The sequence below is a fragment of the Fringilla coelebs genome (genome assembly GCF_963513975.1).
Source record: "Fringilla coelebs genome assembly, chromosome: 2".
Taxonomy (NCBI): Eukaryota; Metazoa; Chordata; class Aves; order Passeriformes; family Fringillidae; genus Fringilla; species Fringilla coelebs.
The window spans coordinates 16,704,440-16,721,496 of record NC_140029.1 but is presented as its reverse complement, the minus strand read 5'-3'; the positions used below and the strand labels follow the sequence as shown (position 1 = coordinate 16,721,496).

General features: G+C 45.4%; 1 protein-coding gene across 1 annotated transcript in view; it reads left to right on the top strand.

Moving 5' to 3' along the window:
- Positions 1-5,155: 5,155 nt before the first annotated feature.
- Positions 5,156-17,057, top strand: part of RAI2 (retinoic acid induced 2) — a 44,214-nt gene continuing 32,312 nt past the window's right edge. Inside the window, exon 1 of the mRNA XM_084226479.1 lies at positions 5,156-5,293. The gene's annotated coding sequence lies outside the window, so the exon portion shown is untranslated. The remainder of the gene's footprint in view (positions 5,294-17,057) is intronic.

The window sequence follows — 17,057 nt, the reverse complement described above, 5'->3', positions numbered from 1 at the left end:
ATATTCAAAATAGGATGCTTGAAGCAAAACTAATGCATTATTCACTGCTTGTTGGGAATACAAGAACATGGAGATAGACATCTGAGCCTTGGGCCTTTTCTGCAATGTACTGTACACGGGCTCAGTGGGCTTATTGGCAGTACAGTGACTCTTACTGTCGTGGATTTTCATTACTAATAGCATTTAAAATCTTGCCCTGTGATCAAATCTTTTAAAAAGTGCACATATTCATCTTTGCTTTCTAGTCACATACAGTGATGGGAGGTATTTCTAATACTGTATTCATTCCCTTGGTGTAAAATGTGCCCTTTTCCCACCTTTACATTAAATCAGACAAATATTTGGTGAAACTCACAGGGTGAAATAGTGCAAAAATTGCCAATTTCTCAGTAGGTAGCTGAAAACAATTCTGAACAGAGCACCAACGTAATCAACAGCAATACAGCATGCAGGCTCTGCTAATTCAATGCTTCTCAAAAATAAAAATATGTAAAATAAGGAGAAAAAGATGTGATTTTTTATACTTGTGATATACAAATAAAAATCTTTGTGAAAGAATTTAAGAGCAGCATTATAGAAAAATCTGTCTGGGATTTGCCTAATTTCCTGTAGACAGCCTGCAATATAGACACCTGCCTCTGAACTAATCACTCTCTGGTCCTTTTGTGGTCAACAGAGAAACACTGACACTTGGGAGAGTGATTTATCTCTTCCTAAAGTACATGTCTAAGAAAGGTCAAATGAATTGCATCCTAAAAGTGCTTATTTCTCCTGGCTGACCATAAAGGTTGAAGAGTGACTAACTCAGATGTAAATTAATACACTGCAGACAACCACACCAGCCTGTGGGTTGGTGGCGGGGGGATATGCTGAAGTGCACCCCTATTCTTCCTTTTGCCACAGTGGAAGGGTCTAAGAATAAAGACAGAAAACTACTCCTTCTCCTCCTCCCCCAAGACAGATTTCCACAGTTTCATCAGATGAGAGATTTTTGGTTCAAGGAGTTTTGCCATACATCACCAGAAAGGGTATTGTATGTCCAGACCTGCCCCACAATATCCTGTCAGACAGATATAAACTTCTGTAGGTGCTGCTGCAAAGAAGTTTTGGATCCCAGAAGTCCCAGCAAGTAAGCCTGATTTATAGCAATGGTTAATCCTTCTTGGAGTCAGAAGCAGCTTGACTGGATCCCAACTACTGCTTAACAAGGTATGTCTTGTCAAAACAGTTCTGAGGCCAGCTTCTTCTGATGCAAGCTGATCTTTAAGTGCAACTGAAGATTGGCTTCCGTAGCACATCTTTGCTATGGCAAATTCTCTTTAAGACTTTTGGGGGGCGACATGGGACCAACTTTCTGCTAGAAAACAGATTGAAATGTAAAAAGCGGCATAGTTATATGCATTACTGTTATCCAAAATTCCCATTAGCTTCCCTATAGCTTATCCTTTTAAAAATCCATATAGTAATGAACTTTGCCTATGTGTGATACCTTTGTTCTTCTCACTAAATGCTTTCAGGATGATCAAATTACATATGATTTCTAATGAATGCTCACACATTTAATTGAAAAGAGAAACAGTTGTGAGAATACTGTTCTTGAAGTCACTGTGCTTGATTTCAATTTCCATGTTTGAGTGCCGAAACTTTGCCTAAAAAACCCACATTTGAAGTTCAGACCACTTTAGAAAACAGCAATTTTTAAATGTTAAAGAAAATCAAATACACATTCATATCTGCTTCCATGTGGTCCTCCCATTATAAAATAATTAAAGAACTACAACCAGATCAGGCTGACAATCACTGCATCAAAACCAGTACGTACTATGGTCACATTACAAGCAACAAAGCTGAGCTTGGTGATTTATGACAATATCACTAAAACCTCGTGATATATTTAGCAAGTGGAAATGGTAAAGGTTATAATTCCTCTGAGGGACAATAGTGATGAAATAAACCACGAGGGTCAAGTGGATTATGACCTTGTGAAAACTCAAATAATGGAGATGGAGCTTTATAAACTTCCTTATAATAGATAATGCCTTAAACAATTTAAAAGCTGCTCAGTACTCAATTTGGACTTGCCACAGGCTTACTACTGCCTATATATTATTAGAGGAAAACCTGAAAATTACTTCTGTCACTATGAATCTTGCATCTGCTCAGAACCCCCATTTTAGGTGCAATGAGCGCTCTTGCTGTGCTCTGAATGCTCCCAACAGACAGTGTGTGTGCACTCATCTGTCACTTCTCCCCACCCAGCATTTGCAGTGTGGCTGCTTATGCAGAATTTAAAGCTTCCAATGCATCCTGGATTGCTGTGTTAGTAATCACACCTGGCAGTATTAATTTTGCTACTGTATAGTACTATCCTGGGATCAAAGAGTGATCAAGTGATAGGCTGAGATGAATGGCACTGCTGATTGCTTTACATGCCTGGCAAAAGGAAAGATGTCACATTTATCAGCACAGACAACACACCAGGTTCATGCAGATCCTCTCTACAGAGTTACCTGAGACACCCAACCCAGTTTATATGGGAGCTGAGGAGCGCCACATGCATGAATTTGTGCTGAGATTTAGGTGGAGGTGGAGCAGCATCACAGGCAAATGGTGAGTATCTGATCGACCTGAATACATGATCCTGCACAAACAGTGTGAAAACAGCCTATGGGATCAGTCCCATAAAAGACTATGACTATGAGTCACTTGATCAAGGTCATTCACTACATAATTTGGGCTCCTTCATTTTCATTCTTGCTGTAGTTTGCCTCCTGTGTGGCAACCCACCTCACCAGAGCTAGATTTTTGTACAAAGATACAATATTGAACTAGCAGACTTCTGGAGAAAGCTGCAGGGATAAAGCAGCCATACTGAGGCATACATGTAAAAATTTATAAATTAATGCACAAAAAAAATTCCTCTGCCAGAAACATGGAGAAGTTTGAGACCATGCTATCTCAGCTTCAAAGACATGGAGGAGAAGACAAGGAGACAACACAATGCTTACTCACTTGCATAACAGCACTGACAATGGCAGGTCTGGGAGGGCATCAGTCTGAAAGCACACGGGACAATCTGCTGCCATTGAGAGAGGGATTTTTGATTGATTTTAAATTAAGGTCACTGTCCCCAGGCCACAGCTAGATTTGATTATTTCTGTCACATTTTAGAAGAGTGACAGAAACTTCTTTGCAACCAGTACTCTCTCTCTTCAGTGACTCAATGCATAATGATGTTTTTTTCAGTGTGTTTGATGATTCCAACTTCCATGATATGCCACACGTTGGTTCAGCAGTGACATTCTGCCACTGAAAGCCACTCATCCCTTTTACTACTCAAATCTATGCAGTAAGGGCATTAGGAAAGCTGTGGGCAGCACAGAACTAACACAGGTGTGACATTAAATCTGAGAGGTGTATTCACTACTGGCAGCTGAGCAGTGACTATCAACATACACCAAGGGGAAAGGGCAAAACAGAGCAAGCCCAGCCATGAGCCATTTGTCATGGAGGGACCTTTCTGAGCAAGCTCTGATTTGGTTGCTCTCTGTGGATTTCTCTCCTGTTAATTCATTCATTTTTCCCCTCAAAATGACATAACTGCCTGCAGTCAGATGGCAAAGGGCTCCACAGCTGTGTTTGCAAGAAGAATCACCTCTGTACAGTCAGGTGATTTGTTAATGGCCTCTCCCTTTTGTGCTGGAAGCCAGCGCCACCAGTGCCTGCCCACCCTCTCCACAATGCTCAAGATTTGAGGAACCTCTGTCACATCTCCCCTCTGGTACCTCTTGCCAGTGTGCTTGTACCTAACTAGAAAACCCTTTCAAGCCATGGATTATCACTGCTGGCCTCCTCCGAATCTTTTACAGCTCTGCTCTGTCCTTTTTGAGAAGGTGAGACTGGAATTCCAGCAGTATTGAGAGCACAGGTCCAGCACGCATTTTCCAGTGTAAAATCTTTTCCTCTTCGTTGCTCTCCTAACAAGTCCTGACATTTGAGTCACTCTTTTGGCCATGCTGAGCATGAAGCTGACATTTTCTCAGCTGTGCATGTCCCTGGGCTCTCAACCTAGGGAAAGTGATGGCCAAAATCCTTCCATGATGATGGGCAAGAAATAAATGACCAACTGCAACTGTACAGTTGTGCTGTCTGGGGAAAAAAAAAAAAAAAAACAACACCAAATAAACCACCTTGGAATAACAGTAGTGGATTTTAAATCCCAAGATGCTATGAAATTCCTTCTCAGGCAGCTTGACCTAAATTCCTATGGGCAATGAGGAAGCCACATATTTGGAGCATTTGAAAGAAAACTAGACAAATGCCCATAAATTCTCGTTTGGGGGACATTCCTACTCTCTTTTGGAAGATGGATTAGGCAGATGACCTACTAAGTTTTTTTTTCTTCTTTCACTAATTCCTAGGATGTCATGAGTGTGTGTGCTTTACCCTTTCTTAAATCATAATCTGATTGATCCAGCACCAGTCAAAGGTTTTGAAAAGCCCATTAAACCGCAAGAGGAAATCTTGAGCGGTTTGTTAATATCAACAGAAATCCAGATGGAATTACAATTATCTTTTATGTGCATTCGAGGGCATATTATGTAATACTAGCCATGGATTTAGTTTAATGCACCGCACCTTCCAATAAGCTGCTGGCGCCACTTAATAGCGATTTGAAACCTACAAAAAACTCTTTTGCCCTTGACAAAACCATTTTAAAGCCCAGAGGCTGAGGTCAAGAGGCTTGGGATATTCAGCGTCTGATGGGAAAACGGGGACAAGAGGAAGCGAGGATGGAAAAGACAAGGGGGGGGGGGGGGGGGCGGGCGAGAGGAGGAATTAAAAAGGGCAAAGAGGTGGAGAAGGAATAAAGAAAAACAGGAAGTCAGAATCGTGGTCAATCCGAGATAAACGCAGAGGAGACAAGGTCAAAACTTCAAGCAAGCAAGGAGCAAGAACCCAAGAGATTTATGAAGGAGGCTGACGCTGCCCGCCGCAGCATCCTCCCGGGGCTCGGCGCTGCTGGCGGCGCGGCTCCGCGGGGCCCGGCGCTGCCCACGGCCCGCAGCGCGGGCGGGCGGGGGGCGGCGCTGGCGGGCGTGGTGCAGGTTGGGCGGGCCCGCCCCCGGCGCTCGCCCCGCCCCGGCCCGCCCGGCGCGGGGGGAGCGGGACGCGGTACCGGGCAGGGCAGGGCGGCGCGTCCCCGGCGGCGGCGGCGGCCGCGCTTGACAGAGCGGGCGGCGGCTGCGGCCCCATGGAGCCCAGCTAGGGGCTGCCGCACCCTCCACCGGAGGTAGGTGCCGCGGAGCGGATGCGCACCGACGGCCCGGGGCGGGTGGAGCGGTGACAGGTTGGCCGGGCGGCGGCGTTTTGCGGGAATCCCACCCCCCCCGAGCCTTCTTCCCACCGGCGGCCGGGCGCTGCGGTACCGTGGGGAGGGCGGCGGCCCCGCGGTCCCCGCTTCGGCCCGTGACTATTGTTTCTGGTGGCGCCGAGCGGGCGCAGCGAGATCCCGGTGGTGGCGGCGGTGGCTTTGTGCGGGTTGTCCCGGCAGTGGGGCTGCGGCGGTGGGGGGGCGCGGAGGGACCGCGGCGGGGAAAGGGACGGGGCGAGACCGTGACCGCACGAGCAGAGCCACCCACCCCACCCCCGCCCTTCCTCCGCCTTCTCCTCCTCCTGCCTGCGCAACTTCTCCAAAATCACGGCCGTGGGTGCGCGGGGAGGAGCCCCGCGTCGCCCCCCGCGGCTCCTGCCCCACGGGCGGCAGAGCACGCACGGCACGGCCGCGGCGGCGGTCGGCGCCCGGTCCGCGCTCCGGGGAAAGGAGATTAGAAACGTGCAGGATGGATTTCAAGATGGGCGGTAATGGGATGATTTGGGGTCCCTCGCGTAGCCGGTCACAGGCGAGAAGCAGGAGGAGAATTTACCCTTCCGAAGTTGGGGCAGAAATTCCTCCCGCTGTCGCCCGGCTTCCTGGCGAAGTCTGCCAGGCGGATGGACTGTCACCTGCGGCTCCCTTCATGGCTTTTTCTGGATGAGGCTGTCGCGGGGCGTGGGTCATCTGCGCCGGCGTCGCAGCGGTCCGGGCGTACGTGGCGGTGAATGCCGGGGTGAAGTGTCGTGCTCCAGAAGTTCTGCATCCCTCCGGGGAGATGCTCCCGGGTACAAGCGCCCTGGGCAGGAGTTGCAGGGCAATTATTCTCCTTCGCTCACTTCGCCCACAACACACCTCTTTTTTGAGAGATTGGTTCGGCTTTGGTTTCTTTACCGCTGTTGATGGTAGTTTTCTCACACGTTCTCCATCACAATTATTTTTCTAGAAAGAAAAATTATTCAAATGCGGGATTCAAAGTATATATATTGTCTAATGGGGGTGTATTGTTAAAGAGAAAAGAGTATCTGGTTGCCCATTAATTCTTCAGGTATTTTCCGTTTAAACTTGATGAGGAAATGTTTTTCCTTTTTCTAAGTAACCTTTCATGTCATTTATCATTAGCAAATCACTTAGCATTCCAAGTAAAAATTTCCTCACATATACGCTGCTGATTACTAATGTTATGTCTGAAACACTCCATAGGACGGAAATCAGCACACCTCCGTTTGTTTTTTTAATATGTAAATTTGAAAAGCCTTTCCTTCCATTTCATGACGCCGTGAGTGGCCCCGGTTGATCAGATGTAACTACAGTAACTAGCAGAGGAGGCTGCTGATAGGCAGGGTGGTTTCCTGCGCCACTCTGCTAGAGCAACCTGATCAATTAATGCATCCTCACTATTTTGTCCTTGGCATATTTGATAAATTTTATAATATTTCTGTGAGGAGCTCCAATAGGGGATGCTGAAGTCTCTTTTACCTTCAGAGATGACTGAAACCAAATTTGAAGAGGGAATAACTCTGAGTTGACTGGAGAGCGCTGCTGAGTTCCTGTGTATACACTAAATTCTGGAGGCGATCCAGCAGAGCTATCTGGGTCAGGCTGGAAATCACTTCAGTGAAGGGTTTTGCAGGGTCCTGGTCACTTCCTACCAAAAAAAAGCAAGCGTTAAGCTTTTGCAACATGCACTGATTGCACTGTAGGCATGGACTGGAGAATGGAGCTGGTTGTGTAGCAGGCTTGGCATGTGCAATCAGCAGGTCACACTGAGCACACTACAACTTCAGGATGCTTGACTTCACTGTGCAGAGCCTGCAGCAGTATGAATTACAGGGGGGGAAATACATTTAGATGTAACAAAGGCTGCTGGCTCATCTCCTACATGAGGAACTAATTTTTTTTTAAATCTGGCTCCCGTTTCTGCCTCTGACTCAAGCTGCCAGTGTAGCTGTGGGCAAATCATTCCATGTTTCCCTCTCTCCTCATTTCTGCCCGACCTGCCAAGGTCTCATCTGTACAGGGCTGTGTGTTCAGACCCCAATTCATGCCCCTTACTTTCCACCAGCTGCCTTGCACACAGCAGTCTGAAACCCAACATAGGTGGTACCTCTCTGCTCCGAAGGGATGCAGTTTGACATTCAAATACTGCTGCTGGAGCCAGTCATACAGATGTAGCAGCCTCACAGCAACTCATCAATCTCTAATCCTGCCCCTCTTCTAATCCAGTCGTTCCCTGCTGCTGATGGAATCGCCCGGCGTCCTTCGAGCTGTGTTTGGCTGCGTGCTCGCCCTCGTGCCGGCCAGCCAGGGAGGCAGTGCCGCTGGAGGTGGGCTGAGGATCACCAGCTCTGCGGGACACGGGCTGTCACTTGAGGCTACAAAAACGCGTGGCACGAGAGGCCTGGTGTGACTTAGAAATAGAAATTATAGCTAAAGGGTAAATTGCAACAATGTCAGAGAAAAATGACCGGCAAATGGAAGCTGGGGCATTCCTGCGCAGCCGGCTGCGTGCTGCGGGAGGGAACGGAGGTGGAAGGGTGCAGCTCCCTCGGCCTAACAATGGCATTCTTATTTTAGCATGGAAGACAGCCAAAGATAAGGAGTGGTTGTCATCCGGCTGGTTGGAGGATGGAAAAAAAAAAAGGTAAAGCTGTGTGGAAAAGTATTTTGATGTAGGTACTAAAGGAATAAAAAAAGCAGATAACCTTACAAATGATAGACTAGCTATGTAAAGCTGCCAGGACAAAGCTTTTCCCATAAAATCCAGAATGATCCTAATTAAGCCCAGACCCCGTTAAATGACACACGGCTTTATTTATTTCAGATGTTTCTAGGTCCTAAAGATGGGGCCAAATGTGAAGAGTTTGATGTGGCAGATAGTTTAACCTCAATTACTTTTACATAAATCATGTGATTGTTACGGTAGCTGAAGGACCTCTGATGGGTGCCCCAGAGCTACTGGTAAAAAAAAAAAAATATATTTTTGAAAATCCCCTGAAAAATCCATGGCAGTGCAGGTGAGGGTTTGTGGAAGAGAGGTGGCCATCCTTTGCAGGCAGGAGGATGGGAGTGTGGGAGCTGTTGTGGTGCTGTGTGCTTGCTGGTCTTGCGTGCACAGGCAGCTGAAATGGTGGCTTTGTGGAACAGGCAGCCAGAGAAAGGGACATAAAATGGGAGCTGACAAATATTCTTGTTATGAAACTGGGATGGATGAATGATTTATGGGGGTACTTGCTTTTATTTTATTTTATTTTATTTCAAGAGGAAGGAGATGGTTGGTGATGTGAGGCGCTAGCCACGGATGGCTTTGTTTTGAGATCAGGCTGTGCTGGGTCCTGCCTCCAGAAACAGCATCTACAGAATAACAATACAGTGAAACATTTCCCAGCAATTGCTTTAGTTTCACAGTCTATTTTCAGGATGAGAAAGTTTTCCTTATCTTATGTTCAAAGCTGTAGGCCTAAATCCTCCCAGCAGTCTCTAGATTTCAAAAAAGAGGTGGCTCTATGAGAGGTCCTAGGCTGCGTGGATCTTTGTTAGCCTGTCCCAGTTCTCCTAGGGAATTTCCTTTCCTGGGTTTGCAGTATTGCCCATCCCTCCCAGGGCACTGAGCTACTCTGTAAATAGGCCACTCTGTGGAGGAGTTGCTCTGCTGGGTGATTTAATGTAGCTTGTTAGTTCTGGCTTTCCTTTTTTCCCACCCCCACCCAGTTCTAGCCATGCTGTCCTTTGGTGTACAGAGCAGTGCTGTAACATGGATGAGGTGAGTTTGCAGGGTCACAGCTGCAGGATTTTGCCAGTCCTGCAGGTGGCTGGGTGTCCTGGGGACCCTTGTGTAAGCTGCAGCTCCACAGTCAATTGCTGGCTTTGGGTGTTAGTGACTGCATCCCTCTGAGCAGGACCTGTTTCCAGCATCCTTTTGTATTTCCTAGGTAATAAAATCGTAGAATAGTTGCCTTAGAAGGGACCTACAGGTCATCTAGTCCAACCCCCCTACAGTAAGCAGGGACATCTTCAACTAGATTAGGTTGCTCAGAGCTCTGTCCAGCCTGACTTGGAATGTTTCCAGGTATTTGCCACCTCTCTGGGCAAGTTGCAGTGTCTCCCCACTCTCCCAGTAAAAAAATTCTTCCTTATGTCCAGTTTAAATTGACCCTACTTTAAAACCATTACCCCTTGTCCTATTGCAACAGGCCTTGCTAAAACATCTGTGCCTGTAGTCTGTCCTGTCGGTCCTCGTTAGGTATTGGAAGATGCTGTAAGGTTTTCCTGGAGCTTTCTCTTCTCCAGGATGAACAGCCCTGGCTGTCTCAGCCTGTCCTCATAGGAGAGGTGCTCCTGCCCTCTGATCATCTTTGTGGCCCTCCTCTGGACCTGCTCCAACAAGTCCATGTCTTTCCTGTGCTGAGGACCCCAGAGCTGGATGCAGTGTTCCAGGTGGGATCTCACAAGAGTGGAGGGTGCCCTTGATCCCACTGCTTGTGCCATTAATGGAGTTACTAAAGGATGCCAGTCCCAGTATGGACCTGAGAGGGACACCACTCATCCCTGATCTCAGTTTGCACATGTAGTTATTGGAAATGCTTCTCAAAGATATCAGAAGGCTGAATGTTCTCAAGAATTAAACAGAGTCTGAGGTAGGTCTCCTGTTTCCTCCACACTCTTCAGAAAAAGAGGTGTCTTTCAGCTTAGCCGCTTCAAGGTCTCTGTATTGCTCCCATTCCCTTTAGAGGGGTTGGAGAGCAGCCACTGTAGCAAAGGAAGGCAGCTGCTGTTGACTTGTTGGGTTCCCCCCACCTGCCCCATGGCAGGCACAGAGATGTCAGAACAAGCCTCAGGACTGACTGACTGTGTCCCCAAATGTCTCATCTTTGTGTTATCTTTGAGCAGATGACTGGGGGTGAGCTCTGAATGACAAGAGAGGTGAGGGAAGTTTGCTGTGACTCCTCACTAAGCTTCAGTGGGGTTACAAAGTGCAGGTCCCTGACATTCTGGGTGCAGCTCCAAATTCATTTGGCCAGGCTAATTTTGAAAACCAGTCTCCCTTCCAATGTCTGCATGTGCTTCAGCCTTTTAATTATTCTGTGCTTTTCCTGTGGCATGGAAACAAAGAGGTGGAAGTGTAGTTGCCACCAGGAGGGCCAAGAGGGCAATGACTCTTGCCTGCCCTGGCAGTGTGCTCCTCATAGCAAAGCCAGGTTATTTGGAGGAGTGCAGGTCTTTTAGTCCAGGAAAAAATAATTTGTTAATGGCTAGAGAATAATCACTTTACTCTGAAAAGCCTCTCCAGCTGCATTGCACCAACTGTTCTTTATCAGTCTCTGAATCCTTAATGACAGTAGCAGCTAATTTCTCTTTCTGTGTTTTTCTAGCTGCAGTGTCCTATTTTCTCTGAGTTTATTGAGAAAATAATGGAAGTCATTACATAGCTACTTGTCACCTTTCAGAAAAGCAAACTTCTCCCTGCCTGAATGGCCAAGTTAGTTACTTGGTGACTGACTCAGACAATAGCAACTTTTTGTAGCTCATCAGTTATTAATCTATGCCTAGTAAATAAACTAATTAACTAGATGAGTATTACTGAAGTTCTAATCTGTGATTATCAGAATATGGTGAATAAACTATTCACAAACAGTGTGACAAAGGCACATGTACATTCTGTGGTGTGTAAGCAAAAAAAATCAAGAAATAAAGGGCTGGGAGTGACAAAGTGAGAAATGTGAATTCAGTGTGTGTATTTTATTTTAAATTTGATGGGCTTTGAAGCTTATGTGGTAGTATTGCACAAAATGGTCCTTGGTTAAAAGAAAACTATTAGGTGTTCCATATATATCTATAATAATGAGGTTAAAGAAAAGATAATGAGGAACATTGGAATAGATGGGCAGTGAGAATGGAAGACACAGAAAATAAAGTGACATGTGAAGTATTTTTGTGTTTGGATGATACACATCTTTCTGTTGTTGGTGATGGATGACTTGCTGTAGAGCTGGATCTACACAAGGCCACTGCAAAGCAAACAGGAAGGGCAACACATTGTTTTTTAATCAGGATTTTCTTAACCAAGAAGTCAGGCATCACTGTCTGAATAATAGATGCCTTCATCTCCAACCTTGGTGGTGGGGCTGGAGGTCTGAGGCAGCTCTCAGCCAGGAGGTCTGCCCTGCAGAAAGGTGGGGGAAGAGGACTTCTGACATAGCCAAAGCTTGCTCTGCAGGCTGTGGGATGCTGAGGGGAGGCCAGAAAGAAGTAGGAACATAAAAGCAGATGCTATAAGAAGGAACACACAGAAGAGCCTTTCTGTTCTCGTGTGACATTCTTGTAATTCATCTCTGGACCCTGGGGGATGGATGGAGTTACCTCTTGCCTTTTCGTGGCTGGAGAAGCCATCTATGCTTAGGGTGGATTCACAAAGCTTCTGTGACAGAACAGACTGGGCTCTGGGTTAGAGCTCTGCTGCACTGTGTGTGCAGGATACATCACAGGCTGTGTTCTCTCACAGGACTGGTGGTGCCAAGCTCAGTGCCTCACATCTCCCCTCACCCTTGTGCCTAAGCTTGTGTTCATCTTGCAGAAAACTGCTTGACCATGCTCCAATTGCTCTACAACCAAAGTAATGTTGGTAGGTGGAAGAAAACAGATGCAAGGAATTTACTTCCCTGCTCACCAAGGAAATGCATCTGCCTTTGGTTTGGATTTGATGTTTAGGTCTCTAACTGATTTTTTTAGATTCTTGTGTAACAGCTGTGTTTAGCTATGAAATCATCACTTCTTTTAGGATGCATTTTGGCTGTCACCACAGCTTTCTGTCCTCTTAAGGGGGGTATTAAATTGATGGGGTAACCATCAATTTGGATGCCATGAGTGCTGCAGCCAGGAAAGTGGAAGCAGCATAAGGCTGTGTGCCATGGATCCCCACATTCACAGCATGCAACCTCAGAGCTGTGCAGTGACTGTCCTGGAGGGACCTAGTGCAGCCTCCCACCAGAAATGATCAGGTCAGGAGACCAGGTGGGTGCCCTGGATCACAAACAGGCTACAGACATCTTAGACTCACTTTGGTTCCTGGAAAGGCTGGTCACCACTCTTACTTTGTATTTGCTTTTTGGTGGAACTAAAGAGCTCTTTGCTCCTCAGCATAAAGACCCAAATGTTTTGAGACCTGATAATTCTGATTTTCTTGAGATGAGATGCTCCTGCATTTCCAAGGAGCTGAGGTTCTCAATTGAGTAGACTTTTATTTTTTAAAAGGAAGGAGGTATTTTTATTAGAGTTTCCTGTTTTGGACTCTTTGGTTAGAGGGTATGAAGTGGTCAGAGGAGGGAGACTTATCATTTAGATCAGGGTTGTCTCTTTGTATTTTCTTATACATACATAATACTCATATATAAATTATTTTCATGGATGTGTATATAGTATATATTTTGAATTTTGCAATTTTCCCCAGTTCTAGTTAAGGCTGCTACTTAAAGGAAATCTAAATAAGGTTTCCTGTCAAGAATGGTTTAGATGTAGCTGGCCCTGCCTGGGGCTGAGGGGTGGGTTAGGACACTTCTCAAGGTCCATTTCAGGACCCTTTCTGTGATTCTAGGCAGTTGCTCAACAAAACAGATTCATTGTAGGTTGTGCTGGTTATGCTGAAAGGGTTTTACTATAGCATTTAATGTGGTTATTTGTTTGAAAAAGAAATAATAGGTAATTGTAGCATAGTTACTGCATCTGCACTGGACAAATGTTTCTTTAAATAGGAAAATAACTGATGTTACATTTTTAGACCAGCATCATGATATGGGTGTGATTAATTTTTCCAGGAGGTTTGTGTTTTATTTATCTGCCTAAGTGTATTAACATTTTAAAAGGTCAAAGGTAAGCTTTAAAATGGATGCCAAATTAAGATGGATGGGAGGAAAATGACATTTACTTCTTGTTACTGCACATTGTTTGAATTTGACCAAAGGCAAAAACAAAACAAAGAACAACCCTCCCCCCCATACACACGCACGCATGCATGCGGGCTTGCATGGACAGACAGCCGTGTTCCCACCACCTGCCTTCCCTCCACACCTGGTCTGACAAAATCTTATTCATCAAGGCTGGTTAATCATAATAATCATCATTATAATCCTAAAAAATTCAGTAGTCCGGTGTATTCCCTTCCAGTCAGCCTTTGTATTCTTTTGCAAAGTATATAATTTAACTAGTGTGAGTGGACTCTGTAAATAAAAGTAGCTAAAATATAAATATTAGGAAAACATGGCTAATGAGAACTCTAACCACATTATCATTTCCTGCCTTTGCTATGTTTGAGATGATGATTTCATCAGGGAAGCGACTGGACCCTCATCCCCATTCGTGCAGTTCCTTGCACATTGAGTCCCAATGAAAGCAGAGGATAAAGTACAGTGGGAATGATAACTTGGCTTCCAGTGGGAATGGTGGCCAGTCCCAGCCAAAAGCCAGGCTTTAGCAGAGCTGCTCTGTGACCACACCAGTGTTCAGCTGCTCTGGGTTTGGACAAAGCTCAAGGGAAGGACTGGATCTGCATATGTCCATCACTCCTACTCTTGCCCTTTCATGATGGTGGGTGGCTGTGCTGGTGATATGCCCTGTGCCTCAGGAATCTCTGACACTCTCTGGTGAAAGGGACCAAACTTGTCTTTGTGGATGCTGTTGAACAAGACAGATTCGCTCCTCTCTCTTCGTGACATCTGCCAATATAAGGAGGGTTTAAAACAAGGGAGAAAACCAAATTTTGGAGAAAATTTCTCCAAATCCTTCTTCTTACTGGTGGCTAGTGGCTCATCAGGGAGGCTTCAGACTGCATCCTGTGTCAGCCTCCAGACACTCAGCCCCATACCATGTCCCAGAGCTCACCCCAACCTCATGTGGGCCACAAGGGCTGTGTGCTCTGGGAAGAGTCCCCCACCCAGTGCCAGCTGTGGCTGAGCTGTGTGGAACCAAGAAAAGGCAGTGCTGCTGTTCCCATACCCACATCTACCCACATCTGCTGCTGTTCCCATACCTACCTGCCACCCTTGGGCTCCCTGGGCAGGGCAGCTGCCCAGAGCAGGGCATGGGGGAAGAGAAGGGCTGGCAGCAGCTTCCCCAAGGGAGAAAGATGCAGCACTCAGCCCTGCACCTGTACAACAGTCTGAGGTGTGTCCAATGTGTGTGGAATGAGGGATAGGCAAATCTTCTCCTTCCTCCCCAAGAAGCAGCAAGCTCTCCTAAGCATCCTTTTCTGGGTGCTGAAAATGTTTGTCTGACAAAAAAAAAAAAAAAAAAAAAAAGAGAGGGAAAAATGGCAGTTGCTCATATGCTTTGTTCCAGTGTGAAAATGTATTTTTCATTTCAAACTGAATGGATTCTGAGTTGAATCTGAGCAGAACAGACTAGACAGTTTAATTTTTTCATTTTACCAAAATTGTTTTTAAATCGCTCAACCCAAATATTTCTTTTTAATTTTTTTACCCCAGCCTTGCCACTATAGCAAACAATTCCATTATTTGCATAGCTCTAATTGCAGTGATTAAACAAACACAGCAAACTCCAACCCTTTGCAGAGCCTCATCACAGCCCCACAGCCAGCTTGGTCTGTATTTTGTCAGCAGAGAGGGAGATGTGGCTTTGTGTAGACTGAAAATAAATTATGGACTTCTTGGTATTTTTTTTTCCATTCAGACTGATACACTATCAGTTTGGAGAATGAATAATTTTGCCTGTTCTCTTGCTAGTGGGCTGAGAGATATCTCCCTATTGTGAACCTGGTACAGTTTTAAAAGCATTTGGATTTTCAATGCTTTGTTCACATGTTACGCTTAAGTTGGAACCTCTGTTGTGTTACCAGAATAATGTGTAGGGTTGCTATTCTGTTAGTAATACCCATATTAACATAAAGAGAGACAAATATCTACATCTGTTCGGAGGTTTTTTCTCTGAAGGTGTTGGGTACCTGAAGACAGGGTTAATGAAGATTTTATCTGACTACAGTTCCATCAGATAGGAACAAACAATTTTTTGGACATTTTTTAATGACATTTATTTATAGCAGGTAGCGCACAGGCGGCTGCTATTTCTCAGCGTGCTGGAAGAATGTTCTCCAGATGGTGCTTGCTGTTTATGCTTTTATTCACTTCGCTTGAACACAGCAGCCCTCTACACAAAACACGAAGAATTGGAAAATAAAAACAATTCTGTTTTTACAAAGTGCCATGTGATTTGCTGAGATGTCTGAGCTGACTGATGAGCCGTGCGTGGGGGCAGTGGGGGGATCGCGCCTGTCACGGGAACCCCGCGCCCGAGCCCCGCGTGGGTCACAGGCGTCACCCCCTTCTTTCCCAAAAGCTGGGTTTGAGCAGAGCTGCTAATCCTACCCTGTGTGTCTGTGCCTCTTCTGCCTCCCTTTTCCTGCACAGGGATGTGGATGAATGTAGGAAAGGCTGTTATTTTAGTGGCAATATTTTTGTTGGGATTTCTGTGACTGTGCAGCCCCAAGGTGGGAGAGACGCGAGACAAAGCAGTTCATAAACCTCGCCTGTGCCATCGTGTTCCTTCGGCTCCTCATCTCACTGAGAAGTATTAAGGCCTTTGGCTGGGCCACCTGAAAGCAGCAGCTAAAGCCAAGACTGATGCCCAAAGGGAGCAGCGTGCTCCGTGATTTCTGTTGGTTGCAGTGGTGAAGACAGATAGGTATCCAAATGGTTGGCACGCTCTTGCAGGCTTTTGTTGTGCAGCTTCTGCAGGACTACTCACACAAAACATTCTCAGAGTGGATGCTCTAAATGAAAGACTCTGGAATCTAAATTTTTTTTTCATTAAAAACTCTTGTGAAAATTGGGAAAATAGCTCAGTTATTTAAATTAATTTAGAAAAAAAACCAAACAAATTAGCCAAACAGAAAAAAAAAAACCAGGCAATCATAAAATAGATACTGACAAGTAGAAAAAGGTATTTTTGTTATTTTTTTAATAAATATATCCTAATGTATAGGTAAAAGAAATAAGTATTTCTCACTTCTACTGAAAAAGAACAAGAAAATGACAAGCCCATAGCACTTCAGGGCAGGTTTTCAAATACCAGAAAACATATACCAATTTTAAACTTTGGAACAGGACATGATTATTATTTCTTTGAGAACAGGAGCCTTCAGATTCCTTCAAAATCTAGTTTAAATCCAGTAATAAAATTCAGCAACACCTTTAGTGGAATTAAATTTCAAGAAATTAATGTGTGAAAAGCTCAACTGGTTTTGGGGTTTTCTCTGGTAAATGGGCAGTGCTGCACAGCGCTTCAGTTCCTCTCCCTTGCCCGTTACCCAAGAGACAGCCCATTCCCAAGCAGAATTCTTGCTACATCAGCTCCATGCTGTTTATCTTCTGTTGCTCCCTTGGCAGTTATTATTTCTTAATGTGTTAATTGTAGCTCCTGGACCCTCCTGTGTGAGGGTGTGTAATGCTCATGGTAATGATGCCGACGCGTTCTCTAGTTCCTGGAATCGCAGAGCAAAGAACTGAAATATGGCTTGTGCATAGAGCATCCAGTAAGAGAAGTCAATTAGAAGAACTCAAATAGCAGGACAAGAATAAAGTGGGTAATAGGGAAGAGTAGGTGTTGGGTTGGAGTGGGGTTTTTTTAGCCTTATTCAGTTAGTACTCCATCTATAGCTCCGGCTTCATGTGATATA